We start from the raw sequence: 13,402 nt of genomic DNA, 5'->3' as shown, positions 1-13,402 counted from the left end.
ATTCTCTATAAACCCCAGAGGTGGTTGTGCCTTAAATTCCCAGTAGATCAGCAGTTTTTTAAATACTCAGACCAAGCCGTCTGGCACCAACAACCATGCCACATTCAAAGTGCCCTAAATCCCCTTTCATCCCGATTCTGATGCTCAGTTTGAACTTGCATTGAGTTGCTTTAATGTGATTGGCTGATTAGCAATCTATGTTACCATGCAATTGAACAGGTGTACCTAATAAAGTGGCGGGTCAGTATATATATATATATATTTTTTATTTTTTTTTTTAACTAAGAATAAGCATGTAAACATCAGACTCTTTGACAAGCTGTGTGCAAAGTTTCTATAGCAGATAACACTGTACATGTAGTATCTATATGATGACCAATATGCTATTTTAGACACCAGAATCCACAAACCCCAAGCCTTGGACTCCTTGACAGACACACCTTTAACCTCCACACCCTTTTCTTTTAGCACATCCACCAGACTTGTCACTATGTTAGTGACTTCTGCTCTAGGGTTTATCAAACATTTACAGCCAGGGTTAATGGTTAACCCCTCGCTCCAGGGCTGGGCTGCACACCCCCTCCCTAAGGCGGTCAAAAAGATAGGAGGCTCTTATTCAGGCTCTCATTTCCCTTCTGGGCAGCCCGAAGTGACAGAAAACCTCCGCTGAGTTAAGGACATTGTGGTGAGTCAATATACACCATGGCTTGTGGGAAGGGTTGGGGCCTGCTAAAGGAAGAGTAACCTATATTAGTTACTTTATCTTTGTTTTATTGTATCTACACTTAATTTAAAGCTGTTTTTTTATTTCATGGATGGTTTAGTTAATATGGCAGTACAAAAGGTACACAGAAAAAAGATAAAAAAGCAACAAGTTAAAAAAAAGAAGAAAAGGAATTAGAAGGTTTAGGGAAATGCAAAGGGAAATGTAAAAATGTAGTGCTAACAACAGTAAGAATTATATTAAATAAAGCAAGAGCAGTCCTAAAGAAAGCAAACATGATCTTGTGACAGATGTACAAAAGAGCGAGGCAGGGGGGACTGTGAAAGGGTGATCACTATCAGTACAGGTGGCGGCGGGGGGCCTAGCTAGATAATGGTGTCACCGGTGACTTTGCACAGGTTCCTCTGGTAGAGCATTTGTGACGAGGGACATCTGATTTACAGGTTACCTATAAATATACACATGGAGAACAAAAAGTTCACTGTTGAACTTTGTAGTCTGACACGAGGCTGCTCGGGGTGTGTATGACAAACTACACAAGACACGGAAGCGCTGCTGAAGGTTCAGGAAAAATGAATATATATTGTAAGAGCACTGCAAAGATAACCTATAAACATGGCATGGGAAGTCTACCATCAAACCAATCAGAAATCATCATTCATAGTCATGATTGCTTTTAAATTGATAGATTTGTGCCTAAAATAATAAGATGTCTGCTCTTACAAGGCATATGATAAAATGGAATAGATAGATAAACAGACAGACAGACAGACAAACATACAGATACTCTGTGGTTAGCTGTTGTCTTCTTAGGAAAATCAAAACACATTTTTGATACTTCCATAGGAGTCAAAACCAATACAACAAGCAATCATTAATATAACTGGTAGTGTACAGCTAAAGGCCCTATTCACACCTGAGTGTTTTTCAGCTCGTAAAACGCTCATCTGTGAAGTCCCAAAACACCCAACAAGCAAAACCCCATTCATTCCAATGACCCCTGTGAGCATTTTGTATCCTGAAGCAAAACATCTGAAGCTCAAAAAAGTACATGCGCTTTTTTTTTGGCAGATTACAAGCGTTTTTGTTAAATGTCAATGCCTGCCTCTAAACACCTGCAAAAAATGACTGAAAAAAGCCAGGAAAACGCCTGAAAAACGCCCAAGAAACGCCTGAAAAACGCCCAAAAAACACCTGAAAACAATACGCTCGGGTGTGAATGGAGCCTTAGGCCCTGTTCACACCTGAACGTTTTTCAGCTCCTAAAACGCTCATCTTTAAAGTTCCAAAACACCCAACAAGCAAAATTCTATTCATTTTAATGGCTCCTGTTCACATATGAGCGTTTTGTCGCCTGAAGCAAAACGTCTGAAGGTCAAAAAAGTACATGCGCTTCTTTTTTTGCCAGATTACAAGCGTTTTTGTTAGATGTCAATGCCTGCCTCCAAAAACATGCAAAAACCCCCTGAAAAAATGCCTGAAAAACGCCCAAAAAAACGCCTGAAAATGATACGCTCAGGTGTGAATGGAGCCTTGGGGTCCAAGCACTCTAATGGCAGAAAAAATGCCAGAACCTTTGGCAGAAAAGAAAACAGCGTAAAAAAAGCTCATATTGCACAAGAGGTTATGAGAGTTTTTTATGGACATTTTCTTTGTTCATTTTTTGCTATATTCAATGTACAATTAAAGAAGCTAAATGCTCCTAAACACCGTGATAAGGGGTGTTTATGCCTTAAAACTCCTCTCAAAAATGCAATTCTGAAATATTTTATGTTTTCTGTCTCTAAACGCTCCCCTGAAAATACGTCTATAAACTCCCTAATGTGCTCTTAGATTGTAAGCTCTAACGAGCAGGGCCCTCTGATTCCTCCTGCATTGAATTGTATTGCAATTGTATTGTCTTCCCTCATATTGTAAAGCGCTGCGCTGCGGACTCTAAAGCAGTACAATTATAGTCAATAATTTAAAAAGCACCGACAGGCAGGGTTTTATAACAAAAGAGACCCTGGTGGCTTCTTCTTTCATATAAGTATCTCTCGGCCTGTTAGCAATAATGTAATCTGAGCTGTGCATGCGCAGCTCAGACCACATTTACAGTACCTGTTCTGTGCTGTTATGAAATGACTCCTGTGTGCATGCATGGGAGTGACATCATCGCAGCCCAGTCACTCAAGTGGCCGGAGACAGCGAATATGGAAGAAAGACCGGGCAAAGATAAAAGCATTAGGTCCGGGTATAACAAAATGCAATTTGTGGGTGGCCTTCCCATGCAAGATCCTATAATTAAAAAATTGAAGGATGGAGATCCTCAGCTGAACATCCAATCAGATGAAGCCCCTGTTTGATTATTCCAACAGCTATCAGAATTCAAGAGCTGCAGAGTATCAGCCTAAAAGATTTGTCCATCTATTTTAAATATTGTGGATGGAGGAATATGTTAGATATTTTTCATTCAGCCCCAAAAAATGAACATGTGTATGGTTAGCCTTAGCCAATTAAATATTCAGATCATTGAAACAATAGATGGCAGTTACTGATTAGAACCAGTAAGTAAACTTAAGATGGCCAGGTATGAACAAGTCTTCTTTATATTACTAAAAAATGTGAGAATCACCCAGCCTGACAATAATTGCTTAGCATCTGTAGTAGGGGCAAGTTCTGATTTGTAAAATTCTCCTTCAGACCATTATTTTCATCTAATGTCAGTAAAATGTAGTATAAACCAGGTACCTACATCCTAATAGTAATAGGCTTTCTAGGCCAAAATTTGGCCAAAAGGGGAAAGGGATGGGGAAGAATGGGAAAGGAATGAGGCAAGCAGGATTTTCTTGGTACCAAGAAGCAGGTACCAAGTACCAAGAAAATCCTTCCCCTGCCCTCGCCCATTACTTTTCCCTTTTGGCCAAATTTTTGCCTAGAAAGCCTATTTTCATCTAACGATTTTACTCTCAAACTCAAACCATTTCCAGCATTGAATTTGCGTGTTCTATAAAACTAGTTTTTATTTATGAATGTTCTCATTTTTTCTTGGTTGTTCTTTAACAGAGTACTCAGTTACCGCGAGAGACCTAAAGATGACATAAGGTGTGATGTATCAAGTGATCTTACGAAGTACTAGAGTTTTTCTGTTTTGGCAACCTACCAGATTTGAACTTTCAGGTCAGGTTTGAATCTGATTGGTGGTCTAGTGACTCCAGCTTTTAGTAAGTCGATGCATCACGCCTATAGTGAATACAGCATATGTACCCTCATTTTATTGTGCCGATCATTATAAATTGGGTTACACTTTACCCTTTCCAAAACCATGAATTTTTCTAACATAAAGTAGCTTATTCCGGTCTAGACTAGAGCACACACATCCACAAACAACCCTTGACGGACAAAGGTTAGAGAATAGCGCTATGAATAGGTGTTGTAAAATGTTCTTTTGTGTAGAAATTCCATATATGGAGTCGGCGCTATGTTTACACACTTACTAACCGGCAGAAATATACACTGAAGGCTTCAGGGAAATGGCAGTTGAATGTGGCGAAATGATATATTGCCTACATGCAGTAAGGAGGCAACGGTGGACTTCAACCCGTGCCATGCCCACGGGTGTGGCCAGTATGAGCGTAGTGCTATAAGCTTTAATGTATACAGTAATTTTGTTCAGCAATCACCGCCTGCCAACTGATAATATATTTTACTGAAGTTTAAAGCTGTATTAAACCCAAAAACAAAAATGTATTAAATTGCAGCCTAACGATTCTTAGATGTTGTAGATCTTAGATCTTTTTTTTTTTTAGTTTTTTTTCCTTTATTTTCACCAGGTGATCCGGCCAGTAAGTCTGATATTTTTCAACTTAATTTACCAGACCAAGCTGTCCAGACTAAGTAGCATTTAGAGGGTTGAAATAAACCATTTACCACTAACAGAGGTGGTTACAATAGTCAGCTTTCATTCATTTATGTAAAATGTTTATCCCAAAATGAAAAAAAACTGCTGTAACTACTTGTAAAGTGTTAGGTGGCATTCATTTAAATTTGTTAGTCAAGTAAATCTAAATCTGCTAGTCTAACACTACCCTCTCCCCGGAGTGACAATGCTACTGTCTGCTCAAGATACTTCATCCAGAATGCAGATACCCTAAAGCTAGCCATATATACCGTATATGCCGGCGTATAAGAGGACCCCCTAATTTTCCAGTTAAAATATACGTTTTGGGCTATATTATCACCGTATAAGACTACCCCCCTTCGGCCGTTTACACCCACTAATCTGTCAGCCCAAAATGAAGGTCCCTAATCTGTCAACCCACTGGATGTGCAGTAATACTCTATATACCGTAGCTTCGGCTACATACAGTATACCGCGCTAAGCCAATCATGGCGGCGATGTATTCTAATAATAGATTCAAAGCCAGCTTGGATTGGCTAAATCAGAGGTTGTAAAATTATCAGCCCGCCTCTCTGACTCCGCCAATCCGAGCAGGATTTGTATTCATTAACAGAATACATTGCTCACCGTGATTGGCTCAGCGTGGTATACTGTATGTAGCCGAAGCTACGGTACATTCAGTATTACTGCACATCCAGTGGGTTGAGAGATTAGGAACGATTATTTTGGGACAGCTTGGCCCAAAGTAACTATGTAAAGTAGCCCTCACATTTTTATACTCCGCGTATAAGACAACCCCCCGATTTTTGGGGGATGTTTTTATGGTTAAAAAGTCGTCTTATACGCTAGCATATATGGTAAGAATTTTTTTTTTTTCATTCAGCCAACAGGCTGAACAAAAAAAAAAAAATGGAACAGGTCCCTCCATCAACATAAGCAAGGTTGTTGGAGGAATCCCCCCCTGCCGGGACATTGCATAACGGCAGCAGGCTTTTCTGTTATTAGAATACACCCATCAATGATTGCAGCTAAATGGAAATGTTTTCCAACATTCCTGTTCAACAGAAGTCAATCTAACAATTGACTTCTGTTAAGTGGGAGTGGCCACACATGAATCAAAACTCACCCAGTCCTTGCTGAATAGGACAAATTTCACTCCATCTATAGCCAGTTGAAGACAGAATGTGTGCTACTGGCTGGATCACCAGGTGAAAGAGAGGGATAAAAAGCCTAAAAAAGAAAAAAGAATGCGGCCATCACATCTAAGGATTGGCAAGCTGCAATATATTACATTTTTGTTTTTGGGTTTAACCTCCTTAGTGGTATTCCCGAGTGTGGCTCAGGGTGAAATTTTAGTGCCATTAGCGGTAACCCCGAGCCACACTCGGGGTACCGCCAAGGAGCATCGCTGGATACTGGTAGAGGTTACTTACCTTGTCCCTGGGATTCCGCGATGTATTCCTGCAGCATACGGTGGCCGGATCTTCCGCCCGATGCTATGAGCCACGGCTTCCGTCTCCTGCGACGTGACGATCGCAGGGGGGGGGGGGGGGGTGTAACCGGTGGCAAATTCAAATAATAAAACACCCAAACACACTGATATATTTTAATCCTATTGGATTACATTACATAATAAAATAAATTGACATTAGTTTGCCCCCCAGTGCCCTTTCCTGCAGTTTTACTGTACTTTATATATATATATATATACACACACACATACATATATATATCCGTATATGTATGTATATATATATATATATATATATATATATATATATACTTTAACTTATTTATAGTTATTTATTATATTATAATTTATGATTTTGTGTTTCAAACTTTATCATACCCAAGATGTTATAAAGAAGAACGCACAGTAAAAAAAAAAAATCATATGTAAATAATTGGTTTCGGCTGCTCGTCCTTAAGAATTACTAGCAAAATAATGGTACCACTTTCAGCACCTAAAATCGGAAACAAACCATACCGCCAGGGAGGTTAATATCACTTTATCTCTAAAAGGCAATTTTCAAGAATACTATTTAGCATACTGCATTACTTTAACGTCATAGACATGGGAAGTTCAGTGCAAGATTTTGGCTAGATTGACATTGCTGGTGGACAAATCCAAAAATACGGCAACTGGATAAGTCAGACAGCCTTGTTTGACCGCTGTTGTTACCTTTAGGTACGTAGATATCAGATGTCCCCCACCCCACTTTATATAAAAAATATAAATGATCAAACAACTGAAGCTGTACCACAAGAATTCTTCAGAAAGTCATGTTTGTGGCTGCACCCATCCTTAGAAGTCTTACGGACATCAGAATGCACAGGAATATTATTCATGCCATTATGTCAGTTCGAAGCACAAATTTAAATGTTTTTTAAATTTGGTTGATTTTTAAAAGAAACCTATTAGGTGCCCATTTAGAACAAAATGACATTTTAAACCCCACCCCCTCCTCTTGCAATACTTGTGTTCCCCGCACTCCCTGTTTATCTGCCAGAGCCCTTAAGCCCAGTGTTGGTCTGTATCAGACTGTACACAAGGCTAATGACCTTTTCCCTGCACTTATATGTCAGTCTTTGGGCCTGGCAATCTGGCCGCTCACGTGCTGAGTGCTGCATCATGGAAGGAAGGGAAAAAGGTCACATGTTCTTCAGCACTCAAAGTATAGGGTATATTTTACAGGCAATGGAGGTGCTTGGCAAAGGTATCAGCAGGAAAAGGAGCGCCTTATCAAGAGAACCTGTTGCTTTTTCCTGAATGAGTGACAAGCTTACTTTAAGGTAACCTGTTGGCCAAGATCTGACACAACCTCCTGCTATTACAGTTATAAGTCCTGACAACTCTTCCTTCCCTTGTCCAATAAGGTTCTCTAAATTTCTAATGATGTGCTACTATTGGACGAGGCAATTAAAATATGGAGGAACTTTATTCCTAAATCATGGATTTCCAAAATCCAATAACATTGTGAAACTAGTTTAATGGGCCATACACACTATAAGATTTTCTGAAGACTTTTCCTTTAGATTTACCAAAACCATATAATATGAGGTCAAACCTAAACACTTTCAATTTGTATGCAATCTGGCAGGCCCTTGCACTACATAGAAAAGGTAAATCTGAAGGAAAAACTCTTCAGAAAATCTTATAGTGTGTATGGCCCTTAAGAGGGGTGTACAGAGGTTCTATAGCTTTCAAATGTTAGGGCAAGTGCACTGTAGAGCCTGATCTTAGAAAGGACTTTTCCTTTAATAGTTGTAATGTTCAAGCAATAAAGATTATTGCATAACCCACCATGCAAGTAATATACTACATATACTATACATCAGGGGTCTTCAAACTATGGCCCTCCAGTTGTTCAGGAACTACAATTCCCATCATGCCTAGTCATGTCTGTGAATGTCAGAGTTTTACCATGCCTCATGGGATGTGTAGTTCGGCAACAGCTGGAGGGCTGTAGTTTGAGGATCCCTGCTATACAGTATAAGAAGTAGGGATCGACCGATTATCGGCAAAGCCGATATACCAAGCGCCGATCTGCACTTTCCCCAATATATCAGAATCGGCCACCAAGGTGACCGATGTGGCCGATATTTCAGGAAAGTGCATGTACCGGAGTGATGCCTGCAGCTAGAGGCATCACCCCAGTACCGGAGTCCATAGGCGACGGTCGGCTGTCTTGTAATGACAACCAATGCGGCTGAGAAGCCACTCGGATGTCATTATAAGGAGCGGGAGGGGACGTCCCCCCCTCCCACCGCCTCCTGCGGCTCGCCCGGATCTCCCGTCCCATTCAGCTCTGTTCTGGTCTCCATGCAAAAACCCGAAAGTGATGTCATGACATCACTTCCGGGTACTGGCGCCAGATTCAAAAAATTACAGCATTCAAAACAGCCAACCTTGGCGTTTTGAATGCTTTTAAGTGCAGAGGAGGGGTTTGGGGTCCTTTAGACCCCCAGATCCCTCCATAAGAATACCTGTCAAAGAAAAAAAAGAAAAAATAATTTTTTTTAAATGTACAAAAATATCGGGCCATATCAGCCGATACCAATATGCATTGACCAAAATATCTGTATCGATATCGGCAACGGAAAACCGATATCGGTCAATCACTAATAAGAAGTACCCAAAAAAAATAGTACTCTGGCAGGACAAACTTAATTGAAAAGGGAGAGAATTTCAATATAGAAGAAGTCTTAGAAAATCTAGTGCAAGTCACAGACAGGTTTCTGTTAACAGAGGAAAGAAAGATATTTTGACAAGAGGTCGCAACTAACTTCTTCCTAACCAGATGGCGAAAAGCCGTGACTTCTGAAAAACACCCGGACAGCGCTCATTGGGGCCTCTCCACACTTACTGACTGTCAGGTGCTTACTTATCTTTTAAAACATTGCTGATGTCTGCAACAGAATACGCACTTAAACTTGTAACATGAACTAGTCAGGTCTCATTTATCAATGTGTTCCAGATAAGAACTGTACGTAGTGTCCTACAACAACCAATCAGGTATAAGTGTTCATCTGCCATTGCAACCAGCTTGGTTTAATTTTGAGTATCAATATCTAGCATATACTGTAAGAACACAGGTTTAATGGCTTTCCCCCTCCAGAGTTTTTAAGGGTTAGTACCTGGCCTTTATATATTTGGTTGGTTTGATGTTTCTACGTTTCTTTTTTTCCAATAAACAGTGTGTTTTTAATCCACAAGAGCTGAAATAATAAAAAATAATAAACCTACATCTAATATGCATGTAGTATTAGTTGTATTAAATATGTTTTTTTTTTTTTTTAACAGAAAAGTTTTTATTTATCTCAAAAAGAGGGAAATAACACATATAAAACTAAAAAAAAACTGGCTAGCCTTAGCATCAGATGTCACAGACACACAAGGCACAAAGCAGCTGGGTAACTGGGTACAGAGAGAGCCTGAAAAAATAGTCTGCTCAGTCTTACAGTTCACCTAAAACACATAACCAAAAGAGAGAGGCAAACTTCTGCTTGAATCTGCTAGAAGGGCATTTCTAGGTATATTGACACCAGGGCTGGGACAAGGGGTGGGCAGGAGGGACGAGTGCCCTGGGCGCAACCGTTTATTGCAGGGACCCTAACCCTAAGGAAAGGGGGGGTGCAGTTTGGCATTTTTGTCCAGGGCGCTGGATGACCTTGTCCCAGCACTGATTGACACAACGAGAGTGGACTGTAAGCATAGTCATTGAAAATACACATACTAGGCAGGGACAGCAAAACAATTAACCACTTGGAGTACCATGGTAAGGCAGGGTGTCAGTCTGAAATCTTTTATTATAAATAGAAATATGTTACTGGCCTGGCTAACATGATGTGCGGATGGCTGCATGACAGCCTGCGGCCATAGGCCACAGCCTATGTTGGCTATATAGAAATATGGCACAGATTGTAGAAGATGTAGGTCAGTATTGCTCAGCATTCTTAATGCTTTGATTTTTGTTAAATTGTAGGTATTTTTTTTTTTTTTCAGAAAGTATAGAAAATGTTGCATTTAAAAAATGCCGTATTTATATTCCATTCCTAAATTAGAAATGTTACATTATAAAATGATCACCCGTTCATCAGTTAGTATCATATAGGTGTACAATAGTGTATGTTTATAGACACAAATAACTGATTAGGTTTTATTCTATTAATCAACGATATGTGCAATATCTATAAATCCTATGCAGTACAACATCTATTGACATATATAGAGGATACTGATCTTATTCTTTGACTCACATCTATTGCTTTTTCTGTCCTCCTTCTGAAAATGTTGTTCATCTGACTTTAAGATTCAAAGACCTCCAATATATATGCGTATCAGATACGTTTTGCAATATCAGATCTCGCCAGCAGGCGGTGCTGCTGCAGATTAAAAAAAAACTTGGAAAGATAGTTCACCTCTGGGTTAATAAAATGAATTATTCCTAGATTACCTAAAAGTGTTGGAACCTGGAGTTGGTTGCCATCATCCCTGTACAGTCACCGATACAAAAATAGCCCCCTTGGGTTGGGACTTTGCCAACAGCAACTTCAACACCATAGCATATAAAATTGTGCTATGGTGTGGATGAGCCCTTAGGAGGAGTTAGGGCTTGTCCAAACTAGTGGTTGGGGGGGGGGGCAGTAAAATCCCCACAGTTGAGCCACAGTTTTACCACCCCAACCGCTACCCCCTTTAGCTGCAGAAGCAGCGGCCTGGGGTGAACACAAGCTTTGCTTTGCGGCCTTGGCAGGAACTGTACCCCCTGTCACTTGAAGTGAATGGGGCCAATCTGCAACCGCCCAGCGACCATGTGCAGTGCACAACCAACCCGGATAATTCTTTAGAAAACAAAGCTAGTGTGAATGAGCCCTTGGTGTTCGGAATGGTCAGCATGACGGAGCCTTGGGTTGGACATTGCAAAATGTGCCAAATGATACCAGCGTTGATCTTGTATAACTGAAGGATGATGAGTTGCATGATAGGAAAGGAAACAGGAGATTGACAGTCCACTGCTCGGCTATGCCATGTGGCAGGAGTGTGTAACTAACAATGCTGGCTGAACAGAACTCTTTTTACATTATGGGCTCATTTACACTATTGTGGTGTGGTAATTAATTCTGAATGGCACCTCAAAGTAATTGTGCAGAGTGCTGTGGTGTGGTGCAGTGTACTGCCAAAAATGCTTAAAACGCTATTAAACCCAAAAGCAAACATTTATTATATTGCAGCTTACCAATTCTTAGATATGATGACTGCATTTGTTTCCGTTTTTTAGGCTTTCTTTGTTCTTTTTTCAAAAGCACAAGTTCTCCAGCAGAATGAATCAGTTTACATAGATGAGACAAACCACTTAAATGGGTTATAAAGGCAGAAGGTGCATTCTATGCATTAGGCTAAAACGCCTTTTTTGTGTGTAGCAGCTGCCCCAACACCCCCTAATACTTACCTAACCCCCTTACTCTATCCAGGGATGTCCATAAGTCCCTCAGCTGTCTGGGACTCTCCCTCTTGATTGGCTGAGGCACAGCAGCAGCGCCATTGGCTCCCGCTGCTGTGAATCAAAGTCAGTTAGCCAATCAGGAGAGAGATGGGGCGGGGCTGAACAGCAGCTTCGTGTCTGAATGGACACAAGGAGCTGTGACTCTGCTCAGGTGCCCCCAATGCAAGCTGCTTGCTGTGGAGGCACTTAACAGGAGGGAAGGGCCAGAGGGATCCGAGAAGAGGAGGATCCAGGCTTCCCTATGCAAAACCAACTGCACAGAGCAGGTCAGTATAACATCTTTGTTATTTTAAAACAAAAAAGGAGACTTTACAATCACTTTAACACTGGCATGGGTGATTTAAATGATCTGCTTTTATTTATTCATGCAAAAACCTTTATCCTAAAAAGAAAAAACTTTTTGCTGTATTATAAAGTGTGAGCTGGAGTTTGGCTTCAGTTTGTTAATGTATCTAAATCTGCTCATACATTAACCTTACACTACACTACCATTACCATTACACTACCCCACCGCCCTCCCAGACAGACAATGTTGCTGTCTGCTGAGCCTCATATGCTAATTCCTCTAGAGCTGTGTCTCCCTAATACTAGAGATGTCACTGGCCAGATCACTAGGTGAAAACAGAGGGAAAAAAAGCCAAAGAAAAGAAAACAAATACAGCCACCACATCTAATGATTGGTAAGCTGCATTATATTGCATTTTTTGTTTTGGGTTTATTAATGCTTTAATGCACAATTTTTGGTTCGTTTTGATCAGTCTATTCAAATGAACAGGCTGTCCTAACACAATGCACATTAGTGTGTGTAACACACTGCAGTGGGTTGGGCTGCCATGAGTGGGCCCTAAAACAATTTTCTTTAGATTTTTTCCTTTAGATTTACCAAAACCATATAATATGAGGTCAAACCTAAACACTTTCAATTTGTATGAAATCAGGCAGGCCCTTGCACTACAAAGTTGAAGTTAAATCTAAAGGAAATCTAACAACAAAAGTTGTATAGTGTGTATCCAGCCTAAAGCCCCGTACACACGCGTCGAAAACTGGCAGGGAATTTTCGGCCAACGTCCGATCTGCCGATTTTCGGCTTGTTAGTATGATGCTTCCGACAACTGACTCCGACTTTTCGGCCGAAAAAAATCTGGTGTGCAGGCTATAAAATTTTTGTTGGCCGTCACCGATTTTCGTGCAGTCAGTACAGATTTCAACAGGGAAAAATCAGATGAGCAAGACTGGGCATGCTCAGTGAAGAAAAAACACAAAGAAATCAAACCAACAAATGACATCACTTCTGAAGTAGAATTTTGTTGGCCGAGAAAATTCGTGTGCAGTCTAGGCACATTCCAACAAAACAAAACACAACTTGGACAAAAGTCGGACGATCGGTCGGCCGATAATCGTTGCGTGTGTACGAGGCTTTAGACCTCGTTCACATGTTCAGCTAACATGGCCACTCCTCTAAAAAGCCACCAGCAGCAGACCGCTTTTCATAGGGTATTTGACAGGCGGCGAGGAGGTAATATGTCACCTATTTAACGCCTATTTGAACCCTCAAAATACCACACCGCATTTGAATGGTTTAGGTTTGGTGGTGGTACCGCCACCTAAAAGAGACATGCTTCCTCATTTTGGCTTCGGCCGTGAAGAAAGCCATTGTGGCTGCAACATGTACAGCCTTGTTCAGGTGGGCAGTTGGGGGGGGGCAGCAGCCCCCCTGCTGCTTGTGTGAGCAAGCCCTTAAGAGCCAGTTTCCACTAGTGCGACTTGCTGTGCGACTTGACACATGTCAAG

The sequence above is a fragment of the Pelophylax lessonae genome (genome assembly GCF_965119305.1).
Source record: "Pelophylax lessonae genome assembly, chromosome: 10".
Lineage (NCBI taxonomy): Eukaryota > Metazoa > Chordata > Amphibia > Anura > Ranidae > Pelophylax > Pelophylax lessonae.
This window is presented reverse-complemented; position numbering follows the sequence as displayed.